Below are 22126 nucleotides of genomic sequence, written 5' to 3'. Positions count from 1 at the left end.
CGATATTTATCTTTGTTACCAGCGTCTGCAGATGCTAGGAGCCGGGCTCCCTACACACGTAACCAACGTAAACATCGGGTAACTAAGAGAAGCGCTTTCTTTGGTTACCCGATATTTATCTAGGTTCCGAGTGTCTGCAGCTCTCAGGGGGGGGAGAGGGAGAGGAGAGGGAGAGGGAGGGGAGAGAGAGACTGAACACGTGAGGCTGGCTTCTGGGCATGCTCAGTAGAGCAAGCAGGATCCTGTCTATCAGCATGCCAGCGTTCACATGCGTTTGCGTGCAGTATAGTCAGGATCCAGCAATTTGCAGTATTTGGACACAGCTTAAAAACGCTACAAGTAGCGTTTTTGAAAAATGTTAAAAAACTGCAACTCGCTGGATCCTCACTATAACGCACGCAAACGCAGGTGAACGCATGTTGACGCGAGTCCATTGCAAATGCATTGAAATGAAAACGCATTTCCACTGGATCCGCTTTTGCGTTAAAAAACCGTTCATGACGGATGTTAAAAAAACGTAGTGTGAAAGCAGCCTTAACTGCCACAATTATTTCTGGTCTACAGAACCCCAAAAGCGTTATTTAAAATAAAACTTAGAACTAACGAATAATGTCCAAGCTGCAGCAGGGAGAGCGCAGATTTGCTTCATATGTTCTGGCCGTGCTCCTTTTTAATTGATCTCTAGGAAAAGGTAGGCAACTTGATAGAGTATTCAATGTGGATATACTCTTGAGCCCGAAATTGTGTTTCTTGGGAGTAGTAGGAGAGGAGGTAGGCCCTGCTGCTACACAACTTGCAATATCGAAAATTCTGTATCAGACGAGGAAACGATTGCTAGACACTGGTTGGCCGCTAGCCCACCTGGGATGTCCGAGATAATTGCCAGCCTAAATAATACCATTTTAATGGAGAAAAGAATATATATCAAAAGAGGCGCCATTCCTAAGTTCAGTAAACAATGGGGTGAGTGGATTCGAAGTCCTTCTGTGGTTTCTGATGAGCTTGCCAGCTATGTGCTCTTTAATTGTTTGCTTTTATGATGTTGTATTTGGTATGACTTGTATTGCACATTTTTCTCACCGGGGGGTATAGTTAAGGGGATAGTGGAATGGGTGGGGAGGTAAAAGGGATGGGCTGTTTTTAGTTATATAAAGAGTATTGTGAGCCTTGATTTATATTGTTTCTTGATGTTGCCATGATCTGTTATGACTATTGTGCCTAATAAAATTTGTTTGATTTAAAAAAAATTACCGTATTTTTTTGACTATAAGACGCAAATGTTGGGACAAAGTGGGGGGTGCGTCTTATAGTCTGAATGTAGGGCATGGCTGCGTGGAATGAGGGTGCTGCGGTGGCGCGGGTCATCGTCAGCACGAGCAGGCTGCAGCAGCGCCTACCGTGACCACGTGGCCCGCTCATTTCATATGCATGCCATAATTCCGCCCATCATCTCTCAGCGCTGAAGCTGCTGCTGACAGGTGGGCGGGATGATGGGTGGGGGATGCGCACATTCTAAACAGCCGACCAGCATGATCACCCCTGGCAACTACAGCGTGGAGTGATCATGTGCAGCTGTATTCACTGCCCCCGCGCATCATCATCACCGCAGGGTGCAGTGAACCAGTATACTCACCGGCCACGATCCCTGCAGCATCACTCGTCTTCCCGTCTGTGCCGGCCGCGGCTGTGTGTGGAGACTAGCGGTGAGCACAGCGATGATATCATCGCTGTGCGCACGTGTCCACACCTAGCCGCGGCCGGCACAGACGAGAGATGCTGCAGGGATCGTGGCTGGCTCCACACAGTTCAGCGGCGCTGCTGCTGGCACAGACAGGAGGACGAGCGATGCTGCATGGAGCGAGGAAAGGTGAGTATGAACGTTTATTTTTATGTGTGCCACAGGATGCGGCTATACACCAGGATGGGGTATATAGCAGAATGCGGCCATACACCAGGATGGGATATATAGCAGGATGTGGCCATATACCAGAATGGGGGTATATAGCAGGATGCGGCCATATGCCAGGATGGGGTATATAGCATGATGCAGCCATATGCCAGGATGGGGTGTATAGCAGGATGCGGCCATACACCAGGATGGGGTATATAGCATGATATGACCATATGCCAGGATGGGGTATATAGCAGGATGCGGCCATATACCATGATGGGGGTATATAGCAGGATGCGGCCATATGCCAGGATGGGGTATATAGCAGATTGGGAGCACATACCAGGCTGGCAGTATATAGCAGGATGGACATATAAATATATAAACAAGGCAAAAGGATCATATACAAAGCAGGAGGATCATTACCAGGATGGTGTACCTTAGAGAATTTGGGGACATTACCCCCATAACGGTGTCAGCAGCAGATCCTCGCCCCATAACAGTGTGTAATGACCATATTTTTTGCTTAAAGTTTAAGTTCCTATTTTTCTCCTCTAAAACCAGGGTGCGTCTTATGGTCCGGTGCGTCTTATAGTCTGAAAAATACGGTACATGGGGCAGTTAGTACACACTGTTTTGATAAAAAAAAAAAGGATAAAGTGTACCCTAATCAGGGCGGTCCGTAATCTAATAATGAAACCTCACCTTGCATCAAACAACTTCAATATAGATAGGGGCAGATAAGGGTCGGGGCCCAACTTGTTGATATTTCATTTATATAGCTTCCCATTTAAATGGCCACAGTGTAAACATACTTCTTTGCTGTGCATGGGTACCAACTTATACTCCGTCTCATTATTTTTTTGTTTTTTCCCTAATATCCGTAGCAGCATTGTTTAAATATAGTAAATATGTAAAATACGGTAACTAATTATAAAGGAGATGGGAACAAGAGTTGGGTCCTATTGAGGACAATCAGTGGGCAGAAATTTTGGTAAGAATACCTGATCTGTCTCTGGGGGAAGCCCACAGATTGTCTCAGCTGTATGTGATTCATCAAGTCTATCATACCCCAAAATTTTTGTTTGACATGGGTGCCAGACCGGACTCCACTTGTCCACGATGTGGGGTGGACTCAGCGTCCATGCTCCACATGTTGTGGTTTTGCCCTAGTTTGGAGGTGTTTTGGAGAGGCGTGACTTCAACCATTAATAGAGTGTATACCATAGATCTGAGCCTCACCCCCTTTGTATGTATCCTGGGTTATATCGAAGACCTGAAGATGGAGGAGGAGGGTAAAGTGGCGGTTGCCCGTATGTTATATATGGCAAGGAAATTAATAGCACAATATTAGATTTCAGATTAAGTTCCAACCACATCAGAGTTTGTTAACAAGATCAATTGGATGGTAAATCTGGAGAAAGGAATATATTTAAAACGGAATTGTATGGCCAAATTTGAAAAGATCTGGGCCCCGTGGATAGACGACTCCGGTCTGGCACTTATTTAGGTTCCGATTGGGGTTGTTTTAAGCCATGGTATACATAACTGAAATGTTGTATGGATGCGGCAACTGTAACTTCCTTCTATGGACTCATTGCTTGCTTTTATCTAACTTTTGGCATACATGGTGTTAATCGGGATGAAAATGTTGATGATTCTGGTCCTCTCGTATACCCTTGGACATTGTATTTTCTAAAGAGAACTGCAACATCTATTCATCATACGTGGTGAACAGTGAAATACGTGATTTTTTAAAATTTATTTTCACTTGGGGGGAGAGAGGGATGGGGATTTTGAGGTTTTGTTGACCCCGATTTTGTCTGATTTATGTATTGTATAAAATGTTTAATAAAAACATTTTGGTTTAAAAAAAAAATAACTAATTATAAAAAACAATTTAAAGGAAATTGATATTTAGAAAATTATCTACTGTTTAAGCTGATTATGTGACATGTACTTTATTTTTTAAAAACATTTGGGAATTTCTTTTATTATTCATATCACAATCTGTGTTAAAAAAAATATAGAAATCTTGCCATTTTCACACTGGCCAAAGGGGCTATCCTAGACTCTTGCTTTCTGTTTTTTCTAAAGAAATCTGAATGTACATTAACAGTATTAGACTGAATAAGACACTATCATTTCACTTAAAGTGTCTATTGAGCATGTGCAAAGGTCATTATGAAGGGAGGAGGATCAGGTGGAGCTGTGACATAACCAATTGTGATTGGTAGATCCTGTGTTATTAATTGGTGATTAAGTTGGTACCTGTCTGTCATGATAATGAAGAGTCTGAAAAGTCTTCCTGGAAGAACAAAACGTACCGTATTTTTTCGCTTTATAAGACGCACTTTTGTTCCCCCAAATTTTGGGGGAAAGGTGGCGGGTGCGTCTTATAAACCAAATATACGGATTATATACTGCAGTGTCCAGGGGAGGTGGGGACCGCTCTGGAGCGGTGCTGGGGGCTGCTGGGGGGGCTGGTGGAGGCTGGTGAGCTGCGGGAGGGAGCCTTTGATCTCCTGCTCTCGCTCATATAATATGCACAGCCGCTGTCCATCACCGTGGTGCTGAAACCGTACCGCGGCGATGGGCTGGGGAAGCGGCGCATATTATATGTGCCTGTGCTTACCTTTGATGGCACATGCCCCCCCCTCCTGTGTTAGCTATGGCTCCCATGCTGCTGCCCATAGTAAAATAATAAACTCTTTACTTACCCCCTCCAGCGTGTCTCCCCGGTCTCCCTGCTTCCGCTGTGATCATGCACGCAGAGATATCTCTCTGCTTTGCCGATCACATGCCCGCACTGAGAACCAGGAAGTAGGAAGTGCAGGAGACAGGAGGAGCTCAACCCCACTGAGGGAGACACGAGGCAGGACAGTGCTGGAGAAGGTAAGGAAAGAGTTTATTTTACTAAAAGCAGCAGCATGGGGGCGATATCTAACACAGGGTGATGTGTGCCAGCCACAGTGGGCCGTGTGTGCCAGCCCCAGGGGGGCAGTGTGTGCCAGCCACAGGGGGCAGTGTGCCAGCCATAGGGGCCGTGTGCCAGCCACAGGGGGCCGTGTGCCAGCCATAGAGGACGTGTGCCAGCCATAGGGGACGTGTGCCAGCAATAGGAAACATGTTGCATCACTGCGGGACGTGTGCCAGCACAAGGGGGCTATATTCAATATAAGGTGGCCATATCCAGATTAAGGGGGCTAATTTTAGGATTGGGGGGGCTATGAGGGACATATACTCTATATGATTTGTTAGACGGACACTGGCATTATAAGACAGACCCCATTTATTAAAAAAAAATTCTCTATTCCTTCACCAAATTTGGGGGTGCGTCTTATAATCCGGTGCGTCTTATAAAGCGAAAAATACGGTAAGACTAAAATAGGTCAGTGGCCAGTATGAGTGTAGTTTGTGTGAAAATTACACTTGTTTCTAGTTTATACTGGTGGAGCTTGTCATCAATTACTGTACAATTTTCCTGGAATGTGCAAGTACAAACTAAACTATTTTTTTAAAATTCTTGGAAGACATGGAACGTGACATCATTGGTGACACATTCTTCTACTCTGAAATATTTTAACTCCACGTCTAGTTACTTATTTTTTTGAGAAATCTAGGATAAATATAAAAGATCGGTTGTACTTCCTAAATTTACATAATGTAAATCTTTATTAGGCAACAAACACAAAAATCTAAACAAGACAAATAGACATTTAGAACCTGTTTCGTGGACCAATATTTTGCATTCTGATACAGCTCATATGACAGGCATGATAAGCAATAGAGACATGTAAGTATAATGGATATCTAAGATAGGTGTGAATAGACTCTACCTCTAAAGTGATGTCAGATAGTAATTCCGCAGCGCTTTACAAATTCAAAGGGGACATGTACAGACAATACAGACATTAGGCCGAGGCAGAGGAGGGGAGGGCTGGCGCTGCAGAGGCGAGGGAGGGATTTATCTCCCTCTCTCCTCCATTGCCGGCTGCTGCCATTCTCGCAATGCACTCGCATTACACCGGTGTTCTGCGAGTGCAGTGCGATGTTTCTCTCACCCCATACACTTGAATGGGTGCGAGTGAAACAGGATCGCATTACACCCACAGCATGCTGCGACTGTTTTCTCGGTCCGATTAGGGCTGCGAAAATAATCGCTCATGGGAGCGACCCCATAGAATAATATTGGTCCAAGTGGAATGCAATTTTTTTCATAGCATTCCACTCACAGCGTTTTTCTTGCCGTGTGTCCTAGGCCTTAAAGAGTAACACATAATTCAACAGATACCAAAAGGAGTGAAGGCATTGCTTACAATCTATGAGAAAATAGGGGAAACACAAAAAGGTAGAGGGTCAAAATAAACATAAGAAAAGTATATCAGCCCACCCTGAGAAGTTTGTAGTAGTCCATATCAAGTTGCCTTAGCAGATCAAATGAGGGCAGGTGCACGCATCCATGTGTTTGGCATCGACAGAATGAAGGTATAGGAAGATGAAATCCAGCACCAGGCTTCATTAAACCGTCTGACTTTATTGAGTATCATTAAAACATACATCGGTTAAAATAAGATGACACTGATGCATTTGAGACAGGAGCCTTACTCAGAGGTGACATTTTATATAATATATAGACTTCTTTGAAGTATGTCACCAATGATTAAGGACCATGTCCAAACCGCGTCAGCTGTCATCTTATGTTTAAATCGTACTCAATAAAGACAAGAGTTTTAATTGAGTCTGGCATGATAAGCAATAGAGACATGTAAGTATAATGGATATCTAAGATAGGTGTGAATGGACTCTACCTCTAAAGTGATGTCAGATAGTAATTCCGCAGCGCTTTACAAATTCAAAGGGGACATGTACAGACAATACAGACATTAGGCCGAGGCAGAGGAGGGGAGGGCTGGCGCTGCAGAGGCGAGGGAGGGATTTATCTCCCTCTCTCCTCCATTGCCGGCTGCTGCCATTCTCGCAATGCACTCGCATTACACCGACAAGAGTTTTAATTGAGTCTGGTGCTGGACGGCAACTATAATATAATAAATGGGGAATTCAAATAACACTGCGTGAACCAGTCACCAGCCAGTATGTGTACAAGTACAGGTATAGAGGGCTATTAAGTGCATGAAAGGTGTAAACACATGCTATGAGGGACCAGATTTGGAGGAAAATTTTGTAAGGACAAAATAGTAATTGTTAGATAAGTGAGGTGAGGTGATAGGCCAGTCTAAAGATATACATTTCAAGGACACACATAAAACTATGAGAATTGTGAAATAATTGATTTGTCCTGGGTAGTGCATAGTAGAAAATTGGCGCGGCTCACGTGAAGTCTTGGAGGCGGGAGTGGGAGGTTCGTATTACTGAGGATGTCAATTTTAGTAAATTAGCGGAATGGAGGACACGGGTAGGGTGATAGACAGAGATAAGGGAGAAGATGTAAGGCGGTGCAGAACTGTAGAGAGCTTTCTGTGTGAGAGTGATCATTTTATATTGGATGGTGAATGAGGAGAAGTATCATATGGGAATAATGAAGACCCATTCGAATCGCCACAGGATGTGGCTTCCTCAGGGGTAATGTTTTGGGGCTGGTCTAGTGCTTTATATAATGGACAGTTAAAAAAGATAATTGGGTAAATTACCTAATCTACAGGATGGTGTTACAAAGATGTACCCTGTATTTGTGCCGCCCCTGACCCGGTCAGGGACCACTGAGTACTGCACCCATGCTGGGACAGTACTTCCAGGTAATCCTAAGGGCGAAAACGAGGTGTGTACGCACAGACACATAGCAACCAGGTCTCCCACACATTTAGAGGGGATTCTTGCGTAGTCTCCAGAGGGGGCTAGCTTTCAAATCTTTTCAAGAGGTGTAGTGGAGGGGCTGGGAGCTAAAGTGCAAAGGTTGTCAGGAAGAGAGGAGAGCCAGTCTGATAGTGGAGCATGGCGGTCGCGAGGTGATACGCGCACGGCCACTAGTCAGACCCTGCACGGGGTAGTAGCCATTAGCGGGGGAGAACGGTCACCTGGTCAGTCAGAGAGAAGTGTCCGGGGTGACTAGGCACGTACAGGGTACAGGTCCTTAGAGCAGACTCCAGTTTAACTATCTGCTAAACCTGCCGGTGAGGTGAACTGCAAGTACCTCACCAACCTTACAGAGTCCGAGCCTCAGCAACAACACAGGGACCCATAAGGAGACAGAGCCTGGAGCCATCTCACCTGGTGCACGCTGCCGGCAAACGGGCCAAACACAGGGGAGAAAAGGCAGTTGCGACTCCCTGGATAGATCCCCATGGTACTTCAAGTCAGGGGGTTATCCGAACACAAGAGTGCTAGGAAGTCGAGCTAATAGGTTACCCTCAGACTGGCCCGAAGGAGCCCCTGGTCCTACCTGGTTCATCACAGCAACGCCCGGGTCAGCTCACAGCAACATCAGAACTGAGTAAAAAACAGTTAAAAGACTTTTGGACTCAGTCTGTGTTATTCCTGGACCTGCTACTCTGCTCACCCGAGCCCATGGGGCCTGCCTCACTCACGGGAGGCTACATCATCTGGCTGCAGACCCCATAAGCCCCAAACGCTCGTAAAAACCTGCAGCGGCGGTCATTCACATCCCTGACCGCAAGCCGTGAGTGGCGTTACGACATCCAAAACTGACATTACCTGTTTGCCATATTGAAGAAACCCTGTGGCGTCCCTGAAGAGGATCAGCATCCCTGGGGCGTCACATATTCAGAGATTTCAAGGTGCACATCTACTGGATGATGACATAGCAGACCTAGATTTCGCTACTAAAAAATGACCACATTTACTAAGTACATGATGAATCCCCCCAAAAGTTGCAATAATCAAATGTGTATTGTTCTACTTCACAATGGTTACAGCCTCCAAACAGGTATGATTCTGTACCACCAAAATTGCCACTAACTTCAGGCATAAATCACTATTCGAAAATGAACATAATTACTGAGCATATATCATACCACTCCAAATGGCCATGATCATGAAGTACATGTGGTTCCACTCCAATATGGCTGCAACCACCAGACGCATATTGTTCCATTTCAAAATGGCCACTATCAGTAAGCATGCATGGAACCATTCCAAAATGGCCACAGTCAATAGACATACATTGTTCTACTCCACAATTACCAGGCATCCCATGGACTATTCCGAGATAACTATGATAGATCAGCAAAGATTGCGATGCTACAAAAAATAACCACAATAATCCACAAAAAATAAACATATACAGCGTTACCCCAAAATGCCCCAATCTCTAAATATATCTTTTTCTTCTCAGAAATGGCCACAATTATTAGACTTATGTTGTACCACAACATGGCCTGAATAACTCGAATTGCTATATGTTTTACATGTATTTGGCTAGCACTCCAGTAATACACAGGTGGAGCCCACTACGTGGTTACTTTTTAGAAGTCTAGGCTATAACACAAAGAGAAATCAATCATTATAAAGTATTTATATGTATCTCCATATTTATGCTGTTAATTGGACAATGATGTGTGTAAAGCGCGGTGGAATTAATGCCGTTATATTAGTGAGTAATAAAAGGACCGCCTGCTTCATCACCCAAAATGCTTTTCCATTACTGTACTCACAAATTCAGTTTTTATTCACCGCATTTTTCGCACCTCACTGTAAGATGCACGCTAGGTTTAGACAACAGAAAATAGGAAAAACGTATTATCCTTATATCTGCCTAATGTATGACAAATATAACTGATGGGCTAAATCATAAGTTTACAGGTCTAGAGTTGTAGAGGTTTTCTACTCTAGGCCACGAGAGCGAGCACATTGCACAACAACCATCTACAAAATGAACATTATGTGCACAAATAACCCTGCAGGGTACGACATCTAATAAGGAACAATGATACCCTGTATTGCTGCCCCTGTACCAGATGTGCTGTTTCAGGACGCAGGCGCTTGCTTCACTTGTACGTCACTAGTGAGGTGCATCCGTGCAGTTCTCTGATTCCACTGCGTAGGCCCAAAACGTCCAGCAGTGTCTGGGTGATGTAGAGACATCCACTTCCATCCAGTTAGACGAGGCGGCTTTTGAAGAGATCATGGCTGCACTTATTGCACTCTAGATTCATCCATCGACCGGACAACACAATTTACATGCAGCGCAAGACAAGAATTAAACACTTTTCCAAAGGTATGCAGGGACACCTGTGAGGATATACACTGATTAGCAAAAGGGTAACAATGTTTTGAACTTTTGTATTTCAGGCTCCATATCTCACCATCCCACTACAGCTTCAAACGTAAGACTACCTTCATTTTATAGACAATCATCTTGGCTATCTCATGCATAAATTTGACTTGCAACTATTTAGCATATGATTAGTTATGCAGGTTCTTGCCATGGCACTGCATTGTTACTGTTTTTGAAGATTTGAAATGGGTGCTTTGGACCAATGTGCCGAAAGTCAATAGACTAGGGTCTGATGAGTGCAAATGAGTTTGGAAGAAACAAGGAAAAAAGGGGCTAATGGATCAATAAATTGAAGAAACTCTCAATTTGGAAGGGGAGCCTGATGATTTGTGGTTGTTTCACAGCCAAAGGTGGTGGATACTTGACAGGATCAATAATGGTCTCAATGCTGAGCTATATGTTACTATCATTGTACAAGACGAGTTACTTCTTACACTCAAGTATTGTGGGTATGAAAAGGATGACATAGTGTTCCAGCAGGACAACGACCCAAAGCATATGTCAAGATTGGAGAAGAAATGGTTCAATGACAATGAAGTAGACTATGAAGTAGAGCTGCTGGATTGGCCTCCGCAGACCCCAGACCTCAGACCTCAACCCAATTGGACACTTGTGGGTAGCACTGAAGAAAAAGCTGTATACAAGTCAGTCAACCAGTATACACCAACATTGGGACTCATGTAGAAGAGACCTGGGATCAGATTCCGGTCAAGATATGCTTAAGTCTGATCGAGAGCATGCCAAGAAGGATTCAGGCAGTGTTGAAAGTCATAGGTGGATTTACAAATCACAAAATGATTTAAATTTAGATTTTTAGGCGCAAAACAGTAACAAAGCAGTGACATGACAAGAATCTGCATAACTAAACATATCCTAAATAGTTACAAGTCAAATTTATTTATGACATAGCCAAGATGTCTATAAATTGAAGGTGGTCACAAGTTCAAAGCTGTAGTGGATGGTGAGATATGGAGTCTGAAAGTCAAAAGTTCAAGACATTGTTACCCTTTTGCTCATCAGTGTAAAGAGGTTGTAGGAACCCCATTCACATGATCTTAAAGGTGATTTTGAGTTTTAATGTTTGCAGTGTTATAGATGGGCCATGCATGCAAAATTTCATTCAAATTGGGGGAAAACTGTGGTTTTGTAATCAAAGGGAGCAAACTCACATTTTCCGCTTTATTTTTTTTTATATATATATATAATATATATATATATATATATATAATATATATATATATATATATATATATATATATATATATATATATATAAACAGTGATTACCTCCTCAAAAACCTTTGTAATTTGTTAATTAAAAATATTTCTTAATTTATTTATTGCACTTTTTGTAGTTATTTATTTCTTTATTTAATCACAGAGAACCCCTTCTACATTTTTTTGATATTTGAATCAGCAGAATAATAATGGGTGAGCCCCTGGATTTAGGGTCCACTATTTGTGTTAGTTTATTTTCCTTTTTCTGAAGTTATGGTGAATATGATGTGGGAGAAAACACTTTTTCTTTTAACTAATGATTTGATTCATCATTCTTCGAAGGTGGTGGAATGACTACAACTTTCTAATGCTCATGGCATTGTTTTTTGACTTTATAGAATAGTTTTTTCACATAATAATGTGTATGCTCACTCATTTCTTCGTAAACCACATTGTTTTCCATTCTGGGTATGACACGGAAAAAAACACTTGCATTGCAGCAACCGCATGGCCGGCTTAGTAATCGCTTAGCTGTAACACATTTCTTATTTTGGAAACTACTTCACTCCTTATTACAGTTTAAAGAGCACTTAGCCCTTTATTATGTGGTGTTATGTACATTATTACAAGACTTAACTACTGAGCTGCTAAAGTCAATTACTGATCTTTTTGATATTTATTGTCAGTAAGGAAAATGAACAATTCAATTGGTTGACTCTAAGATATAAGGAAATTTGTGTAGTAAACTCTTTAAACTCACTCAACCTTATAAATTATACTCAGGGGAGGCTGAGTGTTGCTTACGGCCACCCAACACACTCCACTAACGTAAAATTAATGTACTAAGACTCTCTTCAGAGATTTTATTTTTTAACTGTCTAGAAATTTTTGCTGTAAGAGTGTTTTGTTGTCCCGTAGTGGGCGCTGTCATGTTCTCTCTCATTTAATATTTAGCAAAGCGTAATATTCTATGCTCTTTTATATAGAGTAACAGTATATAGTACAGTACACGTGTTTTTTATTTTCCAGTCGTAGTCATGTTTATTATTTAACTTTCTGTTAGAAGTATCCATTGGAGTACACAACATACAATGAGACTAACAAATTTAGGTTATCGCAGTTGTCTTTTAGTCAAATGTTTATATAAATCAGACGTTTCTGGAGTACAATTATAAGCAATTCATAAGTTTTTATACTTTATTAACTAACCCAATTTTATGCAACGACTTAATATTTACAGTGTTGACCCTTATTTCTCAAGACCTTTGCAATTCTATCCTGGCATGCTGGTTATCAGCTTCTGAGCCCAATCCTGACTGATGACAACTCATTCTTTTCAACTCTGTCCAAGGTAGCATTTTTCTCGGACAAATGAAACAAAACAGCCGTTCCAAATAATATATTGTTCCCCTTCAAACCAGTGTTTGATCAAATACAAGACCTGCCTCATATAATTCAGGGTCTTGCAGGCGGCATCAGTATGATTAAATTGCTCAGGCTGAAGTCTATGACCATTTCTAAACACAAGTTAACAAGCCTGACCGATTATCAGGTGACTGCGTATTTCAGGCTCCACCCACCCCATTAGTTCCCAGAGCCAGTGTGTGGAACTCATTATTTGCCAGCTGTAGGATGACCATCTCAGGCTTGGGCCTTTTCTATACCCCCTGATGCTCCAGAACTCTTCACAATTGACTTGTTTTTTAATGCCTTAAGGCTGCTTTACACCTTACGATATCACATACGATATTGTATGCGATCGTACCCGGCCCCATCGTATGTGCGGCACGTTCAATTTGTTGACCGTGTCGCACAAACGATTATTTCCCATCACACGTACTTACCCTTCCATACGACCTTGATGTGGGCGGCGAACATCCACTTCCTGGAGTGAGAGGGACGTTCGGCGTCACAGCGACGTCACGCGGCAGCCGGCCAATAGAAGCGGAGATGAGCGGGACGTAAACATCCCGCCCACCTCCTTCCTTCCGCATAGCCGGCAGGAGCCGCGGGACACAAGTAAGATCTGTTCATTGTTCCCGGGGTGTCACACTGCGATGTGTGCTGCCTCGGGAACATTGAACAACCCAACGTGCAATTTTTAGCAAATGAACGACGTGTATGCGATGAATGGTTTTACATTCAATTGCAATCGCACGTAGCTGTCACCCGCTACAACAACACTAACGATGCCAGATGTGCGTCACTTACGACGTGACCCCGCCGACACATCGTTAGATTTGTTGTAGCGTGTAAAGCCCGCTTTAGAGCTCCTATATGATGACTCCGACTGAGTAGCTTTTGCAGAAAGTAAACTAACAGCCCATTCGTGGGAGCAATCCAGTGGACCCCATTGTAAGACCACATCCCTGTAGAGGGGCTAAAGAGTGAAGGTCAGAGTTGATATGGAATATTCCAGACACAGTGGACATGTGCCAAGTCTGTCCGAGGTAGCCTTTTTGAGCCTGCGTCCTCTGACAGACAAAACATGGTGTTCCATCGTTCTGGAAAAAGCATTGCTCATCACCAACTTGCTCCCAGTCTTTATTCATGCCCAAATCTCTGAATGACTAGCCTGCACACATAAATTGTCTCAGTATGCTTTACTTTTAGCATGAAACAGGACTCATAGTAGTGCTCACCTTTTCTTCTCTGAATCATTCCGGGAAAATAACTTCACCCCAGTTCTCTGCAATTCATACCTTATACAATTTGCAAAGTCATTTTCTCTGATGAAGCCACCTACAGACTGTTTAGGAGGACATCTAAAGAATGATTGTCGGGAGAAGAAAAGGTGAGCACTACCACGAGTCTTGTGTGTCATACATATAGTAAAGCACTGAAAGGGGGAATTACAGAAATCTTAAACAATTAGGGTCAACACTGTAAATATTTAGTCTTTGCATAACTTGATGTTTTTGTCAATGAAAGTATAAAACCTTATGAAATACAGTACGTATAATTGCACTTCAGTAACGACAGAAACAGCTGACTGAAAGGTCTAAAAACACTGAAGGAGCATACCGTACTTTGCGAAAGCCAAAATTTGTGTCTGTCTGAAAACGTTTGGCTATGACTGTATCACTTCAGTGGAAAGTAAAGCTGATAAGTAAATTCATCTTTACAGGTGCTGTCAACGCATTCCAACCTTTGCAATAGCAAAGTCCAGGAATATCTTATGATAATACCTATTAAGGCATCCTTTAGGTAATAATTTTTAAGTCATTATTTTCTTTTTTTCATGCTTTGAAAAAACTATTGCATCAATTATTACCTCTGATTTTTTTTTTGTATTTGATAATTTTAAGAGCTTTCTTTTCTAACTTCATTTAATCCCTTGCTACGTCTTTTCAGACCCTTCAGTAAATATAACTCAGTCCTGTAATCTCCTATTTCTTCATCAAAGCGCCTCTCATTGAAAAAAAGTTATGTATCAACGAAAATTATCCCACGTTTAAGGAACTTGGTTAAGTCACATTACCCACTCTGCAGATTTTAGAGATAAATATTTCTCTATTAAGAGTATGCTCTGAATAGGCCAAAAATAAGGATGTGAGAGTGACTGAAACACACCCAAAATGCTCTTGTGGCGGATGACATACACAATCTTTTGAGCTGATGTGAGCTAAAATAAAGTTTGTGAAGACTTCGAACGTGAATCTAGAATCACTGTGCTTATAAATTTTTGTCATTGTTAAATACCGAAAACAACATTACTGATCACAATATAGTACTTTTTAATGATCTCATATTACAGAATAACCACTATTTTCTTGACATTCCTTGGACCCCTTGAGAATTTTACATAACTCATTTAGTATAAAATGTGTAGCCACATGTGCAGCCATAAAGGGGTTGATCAAGATCAGAAATGTATTTCTAAAGTGCCATATAATGGCTTTATAAATCATCTCCATAAATTGTATATTGTATCTAATCATGTTTTCCTACTTTTTCAGGCCCTTCTGTAGCCGTCCTAATTGTTTACATTGACCACTTGTAATTTCAGCACTTCCAGGCACTGCTTTCTTCAGTTCCCATAATCCCCTGCTTATCACTATGAGGGCACCATCTTGTTTACCTAGCATGCCCGCCCACTGTACCTCCCTGTTTCCTTTTAGTAGTCTTAAAGTCAGCACACACGGCGAGTAATACAGAGCGAGTGGAATGCGATAAAAAATTGCATTCCACTCAGACCAATATTGCTCTAAGGGGCAGCTCCCATGAGCGATTGTTTTCTCAGCCCTAATCGGACCAAGAAAACAGTTGCAGCATGCTACGGGTGGAATGCAATCTTGTTTCACTTGCACCCATTTAAGTCTATGGGGTGAGAGAAACATTGCATTGCACTCGCGTTACACCGGTGTAACATCAGAGCAGTGCGATTCTCACATCAGCCGGCAGCAGAGAAGATAAATTCCTCCTTCCCCTCCGCAGCGCCAGACCGCCCCTCCACAACTGTGGTCTGATCGCATAATCTGACCACAGTGGCATGACACTTGGCTCCCGCTGTGCTGCAAGCGTGAGACGAGTGTCATGCGAGCACTCGCACAAATCCACGTGTGGCCTCAGCCTAATACCTCCTCCCCTTTGGAGCATGCACAATGTTTAGCTCTGGCCAATCTGCTCTCAAACTGTAGAGACATATGCACCACCAACACTCCATGCATGGTCTGAGGATGCTCAGGATCGGCTGGCCCCCTGCTCTGTGATGCAAATCATGATGAGCCATACATTCAGTTCCCAGGAAGCGAAAGACTGAATGGCATTGTACAGGACATAACGACGGGAAGCTAGTAATTCAGCATAGGAGTGGGTCACATTATTAGAATGCCGATCTGCAGTCACAGTCCTAAGAGGCACTTTCCACACTACGACATCGCAGCTGCGATGTCAGTGGGGTCAAATCGAAAGTGACGCACATCCGGCATCGCGGTCGATATCGTAGTGGGTAAATCCTTTTTGATACGATTAAGGAGCGCAAAAACGTCCAAATCGTAACATCGGTGTAGCGTCATTTCCATAATTTTGGAAGGACCGATGTTATGATGTTGTTCCTCGTTCCTGCGGCAGCACACATCGCTGTGTGTGAAGCCGCAGGAGCGAGGAACATCACCTTACCTGCGTCCTACAGGTCACGCCGGATATGCGGAAGGACGGAGGTGGGCGGGATGTTTACGTCCCGCTCAGCTTCGCCCCTCCCCTTCTATTGGCCGCCTGCCGTGTGACGTCGCTATGACGCCGCACGACCCGCCCCCTTAATAAGGAGGCGGTTCGCCGGTCAGAGCGACGTCACAGGGCAGATGAGTGCATGTGAAGCTGCCGTAGCGATAATGTTCGCTACGGCAGCTATCACCTTGATATCGCAGCTGCAACGGAGGCGGGGACTATCGCGCTCGGCATCGCAAGCATCGACTTGCGATGTCGTAGTGTGCAAAGTGCCCCTTAATCTCATTCAAAATCTGTGACAAGACTTGAAAACTGCTGTTCACAGACGACTCCATCGAGTTTCACTGACCTAGAGATACTATGCAAAGAAGAATGTGCAAAAATTTCAGCCTCAAGATGTCCAAAGCTGCTAGAGACAAACCCCAACAGACTAGCAGCAATGATTGCAGTGACAGGTGGTCCTACAAGCTATTGACTGTGGGGGACTGAATACAAATGCACGTCACAATTTTCAAATTCATATTTTTTTAAATATTTGGAAAAAAATTATAATTTCCATTACACATCACAAATACTTGCTACTTAGTGTTGGCACATCACATAAACTACTTTTAAGTTTGTGGTTGCACCATGAAAAATGTGGAATAGGTCACAGGGTAGGATTGCTTTTTTATGGTATGGGATGTTGCTTTGCATACCCTTTAGGATTTGTTCACACTGCATATTTTTCTATAATTCTGTTGGTTTTTCAAGCAAAAGACAATTTAGGAATTGCTCTTTTTCTTTGCAGTTTGGTCTCTGGACATCGTTTTCAAATAAATGTTTTTTTCTACCATTTATTCTGGCCAATGACTATTAGTCATGGGGCCATTTACTCTGTTTAGTACACGTGGTGTTTTTTTTGTATAGTGTAGGGTGTAATGGGGAAATTTATCAATTCCCGTCGGTGAATGGGGGTGCCACAACCCTAGGGTGTCATACCCTCATTGCTAGGTAGGGATAGACAATTAAGGGCTTATTTAAGCGGGCTTTACACACTGCGATCTCGCTAGCGAGATCGCAAGCGATCGTACTCACCCCCGTCGGTTGTGCGACACGGGCATATGGCTGCCCGTGCCGCACAACCTTGCTTACCCCCGTCACACGGACTTACTTGCCATGCGACGTCGCTCTGGCCGGCAAACCGCCTCCTTCCTAAGGGGGCGGGTCGTGCGGCGTCACAGCGATGTCACACGGCAGGCGGCCAATAGAAGCGGAGGGGCGGAGATGAGCGAGACGTAACATTCCGCCCACATTCCGCCCACCTCCTTCCTTCCACATAGCCGGTGGAGGCAGGTAAGGAGATGTTCGTCGCTCCTGCGGTGTCACACATAGCGATGTGTGCTACCGCAGGAATGACGAACAACATCGCTAACATCCTGAAAACGATTTTTTGTTTCAGGACGACCTCTCCACGGCAAACGATTTTGCCCTCTTTTGCGATCGTTTAAGATCGCTCTTAAGTGTTACACGCTGCGATCTCGTTAATGACGCCGGATGTGCGTCACAAACACCGTGACCCCGATGATAATTCATTAACGATACGGTTGCGTGTAAAGCCCGCTTTAGGGCCAGTTGAGTTATAGTTTTTTCCCACCTTGCTATTGTTATTATATTATACCTATTGCCCCCTCCCTAAGTTGTGTGTTGTTGGTCATTTGACCTTTTTATGTTATTATTAAAAGTTAAATTTTATAGAGATTTTTCCTTCTACTAGTATTAGCACACAGTAGGGCTGGGAGGGGAAGAGATCGATGGAAGCATCAGAGCTGCTGCTGCCACCAAGTGCTGCTATCTGCATGAGAAAAGGTTTATATTACTATAATAAGAGTATGGGTTAATTTAGTGGTACATAATAGCACGACTAATGAATATAAAAATGAAATGAGTTAGGATAGTGGATAACGTCTTTAAAGATAGCTGGGTTTTCTTATAAAATGTAATTGCTGGAAAATGAATGTCATCTTTTCGGGCTTGGATTTTTGTGACATGGCAGGTCAGATGGTAGTGAGACCTGTCACCCCTCTCCCTCCAATGCAAGTTTACCCCTTGATGACCAATTATTTCAATTAAAGTCACTATCCTGGTTCATTATTTTGGCTCATTATTTTACGGTGGTTATAGTGAAGCCACAGTGGTTTTACCAGAATGTTTGAAAATAAATGCAAAACGGTCTCTTCAGATACCATATCTACAATACGCAATGCCAAGCCCATCTGCCAGCTAACAATAGCAATATTGTTTTATCAGGATTGCGATTTGGAAAATGAATTCTCGATGTGGAAATGTGATGAGGAAACAGGACAAGAAAGATATCAGACTTTGGTTTACTAATGGGAACCAAAAGCTTTCTTGGAATTTATTTCTCAGGAGACAGATAAAAAGAAATGCTTTGATGCTAATGTTATGTTTAATAAAAGCTTGGTATGTCTGCTTGGACGTACGTACATGAGTTTTAAGCCACATCCAGTGCACCATATATTTTTTACCTTTTGTGTGAAATAAAACTTTATTGAGCAATATACAACATCAATTCCTAAAAAGTTGGGACGCGGTGTAAAATGTAAAATAAACAAGAATGCCTGCAGTGCACACCGTTCACCAATAGGTAAACGTTTAGTGGATTATAAAACGAAAAATCCGGCAAAGAAGACCCAGGACTTTTGAGCAGAATACTACAGTAATCAAGAATGGGACATTTCTCTCCCAACAGCAATTAGTCTCCGCACTTCCCAGACATTTATTATGGGGTACTGTTGGAATTAAATCAGGGGGCTTCTTTAAGTGCCCTGTCACTGCCATCTTTGTACTACTTATGTACTATATGGCTATGCTAACTTATTGTAGTATATTGTCCAAGCAATTAAAGGGAGGCTAAATATATATGAAGGGGGCCGTGAAATGCATATATAATCCTTTCAGAAAATGTAAACTCAATCTATGCCCACCTAGGTCCTCAGTGTACCTCCTTCCTGATGACTTCTCATGCAGCTAAGCACAAACTGCAACTATCAACCAAGCATAGTGAGCGGGGACTGAATACACTTAAAGGGGTGGTTCACCCATTTTTTTTATTTTCTGTATGAGCTCTACTTACCTTTCTAGGCGTCTTCTCCATTGGCTTCTGTTTCCAGTTCTGGCACTGAGTGGCGCTATCCTGCACGCTCAGTGCCTGTCACATGACCCCCTGGAGCTGTGGCCGCCGGCATCCTCTGACGTCCCGGCATTTCCGGGCTCTCAAACAAGACGGGTACGTCACAGGATGCCGGCGCCACTCAGATTGAGTGACAGGGCTGTGGGCGGTGACTACCTGACGTCACAGCTCAGCATCGAGGGGAGGATCCGGAGGACGTTTGTGTGGAGCCGCGTCCTGCAGATGGTGAGACACGGGGCGCCAGTGTGCAGTACAGGGGGGGGGTCTTCAGCTGAATCCCCCCCTGCACGTAAGTATGTGATCACACTGTCCACCCGCCCGCTCTGCTGCGATGTCAGGAGAGCGGCCGGTGTCGGGCAGTGTGATCATCTGCTCCTCCCAGCAGCAAGACACTGACAGGCATGTCACCGCTGTGCTCTGCCATCTGTCCTGCTGCATGGGACCAACTGTCTGCACTCTGTCACCTGCACCACAAGTCACAGAGTGGAGACAGTTGGTGACAGAGCACCTCTGCCCCCCCTCTTCTTTCCCCACTCTCTTCTCTCCCCCCACTCTTCTCCCCCTCCCCTCTTCCCCCTCTTCTCTGCCCCCATCTTATCCCTCTCTACTCTCCCCTCTCTTTTCCCTCGCTCTCTTCCCCCCTCGCTCTCTTTTCCTCCCCCCTGCGCTCTCTTTTCCTCCCCCCTGCGCTCTCTTTTCCTCCCCCCTGCGCTCTCTTTTCCTCCCCCCTGCGCTCTCTTTTCCTCCCCCCTGCGCTCTCTTTTCCTCCCCTCTGCGCTCTCTTTTCCTCCCCCCTGCGCTGTCTTTTCCTCCCCCCTGCGCTCTCTTTTCCTCCCCCCTGCGCTCTCTTTTCCTCCCCCCTGCGCTCTCTTTTCCTCCCCCCTGCGCTCTCTTTTCCTCCCCCGTGCGCTCTCTTTTCCTCCCCCCCTCGCTCTCTTTTCCTCCCCCCTCGCTCTCTTTTCCTCCCCCCCTCGCTCTCTTTTCCTCCTCCCCTCGCTTTCTTTTCCTCCCCCCTAGCTCTCTTTTCCTCCCCCCTCGCTTTCTTTTCCTCCCCCCTCGCTCTCTTTTCCTCCCCCCTCGCTCTCTTTTCCTCCCCCCTCGCTCTCTTTTCCTCCCCCCTCGCTCTCTTTTCCTCCCCCCTCGCTCTCTTCTCCCCCCCTCGCTCTCTTCTCCCCCCCTCGCTCTGTTCTCCCCCCCGCTCGCTCTCTTTTCCTCCCCCCTCGCTCTCTTTTCCTCCCCCCCTCGCTCTCTTTTCCTCCCCCCCTCGCTTTCTTTTCCTCCCCCCTAGCTCTCTTTTCCTCCCCCCCTCGCTTTCTTTTCCTCCCCCCTAGCTCTCTTTTCCTCCCCCCCTCGCTTTCTTTTCCTCCCCCTCGCTCTCTTTTCCTCCCCCCTCGCTCTCTTTTCCTCCCCCCTCGCTCTCTTTTCCTCCCCCTCGCTCTCTTTTCCTCCCCCCTCGCTCTCTTTTCCTCCCCCCTCGCTTTCTTTTCCTCCCCCCTCGCTCTCTTTTCCTCCCCCCTCGCTCTCTTTTCCTCCCCCCTCGCTCTCTTCTCCCCCCCTCGCTCTCTTCTCCCCCCCTCGCTCTGTTCTCCCCCCCGCTCGCTCTCTTTCCCCCTCCGCTCGCTCTCTTTTCCTCCCCCCTCGCTCTCTTTTCCTCCCCCCCTCGCTTTCTTCTCCTCCCCCCTCGCTCTCTTTTCCTCCCCCCTCGCTCTCTTTTCCTCCCCCCTCGCTCTCTTCTCCCCCCCGCTCGCTCTGTTCTCCCCCCCGCTCGCTCTCTTTCCCCCCCCGCTCGCTCTCTTTCCCCCCCCCCTCGCTCTCTTTTCCCTCGCTCTCTCCTGGCATGGTCAGTACAGAAATCTCTCCATCGTGGAGGGGTGAGAGGGAGTAATAAACATGGAGTCCCTACCGTGTCTGTGTATTTATTTCTAATAAAGTATTTTTCTCTGTGTGGTCTTTTTTTTTTAAACCCTTTATTGGAGATTCTTAATGGCCAGGTCAACCTTGGCCTGACATTAAGAATCTCGGGCTTTATACCAGCGGGTAAAACATAGCTGGTATTAACCCCTTATTACCCAGCGTGCCACTTGCCACCAGGGCCACTGGAAGAGTTGGATACAGCGCCAGAAGATGGCGCTTCTATGAAAGCGCCATTTTCTGGGGCGGCTGTGGACTGCAATTCGCAGCGGGGGGGCCAGAAAGTTTGGGCACCCTTCACTGCGGATTCCAATCCCCAGCTGCCTAGTTGTACCTGGCTGGACTCAAAAATTCGGCGAAGCCCATGTCATTTTTTTTTTTAATTATTTCATGAAATTCATGAAATAAAAAAAAAAAAAGGGCTTCTCTATATTTTTGGTTCCCAGCCGGGTACAACTAGGCAGCTGGGGGTTGGGGGCAGCCCGTAGCTG

General features: G+C 44.6%; 1 protein-coding gene across 2 annotated transcripts in view; it reads left to right on the top strand.

Annotated features, from left to right (window-relative positions):
• SH2B3 (SH2B adaptor protein 3) overlaps nt 1-22126 on the top strand; it is a 229453-nt gene that overhangs the window by 87868 nt on the left and 119459 nt on the right. The gene's annotated exons all lie outside the window — the stretch shown is intronic.

This window comes from Anomaloglossus baeobatrachus, chromosome 1, assembly GCF_048569485.1.
Source record: "Anomaloglossus baeobatrachus isolate aAnoBae1 chromosome 1, aAnoBae1.hap1, whole genome shotgun sequence".
NCBI lineage: Eukaryota > Metazoa > Chordata > Amphibia > Anura > Aromobatidae > Anomaloglossus > Anomaloglossus baeobatrachus.
The sequence above is the reverse complement of the archived record's forward strand: the minus strand, read 5'-3'. Positions and strand labels throughout refer to the sequence as shown.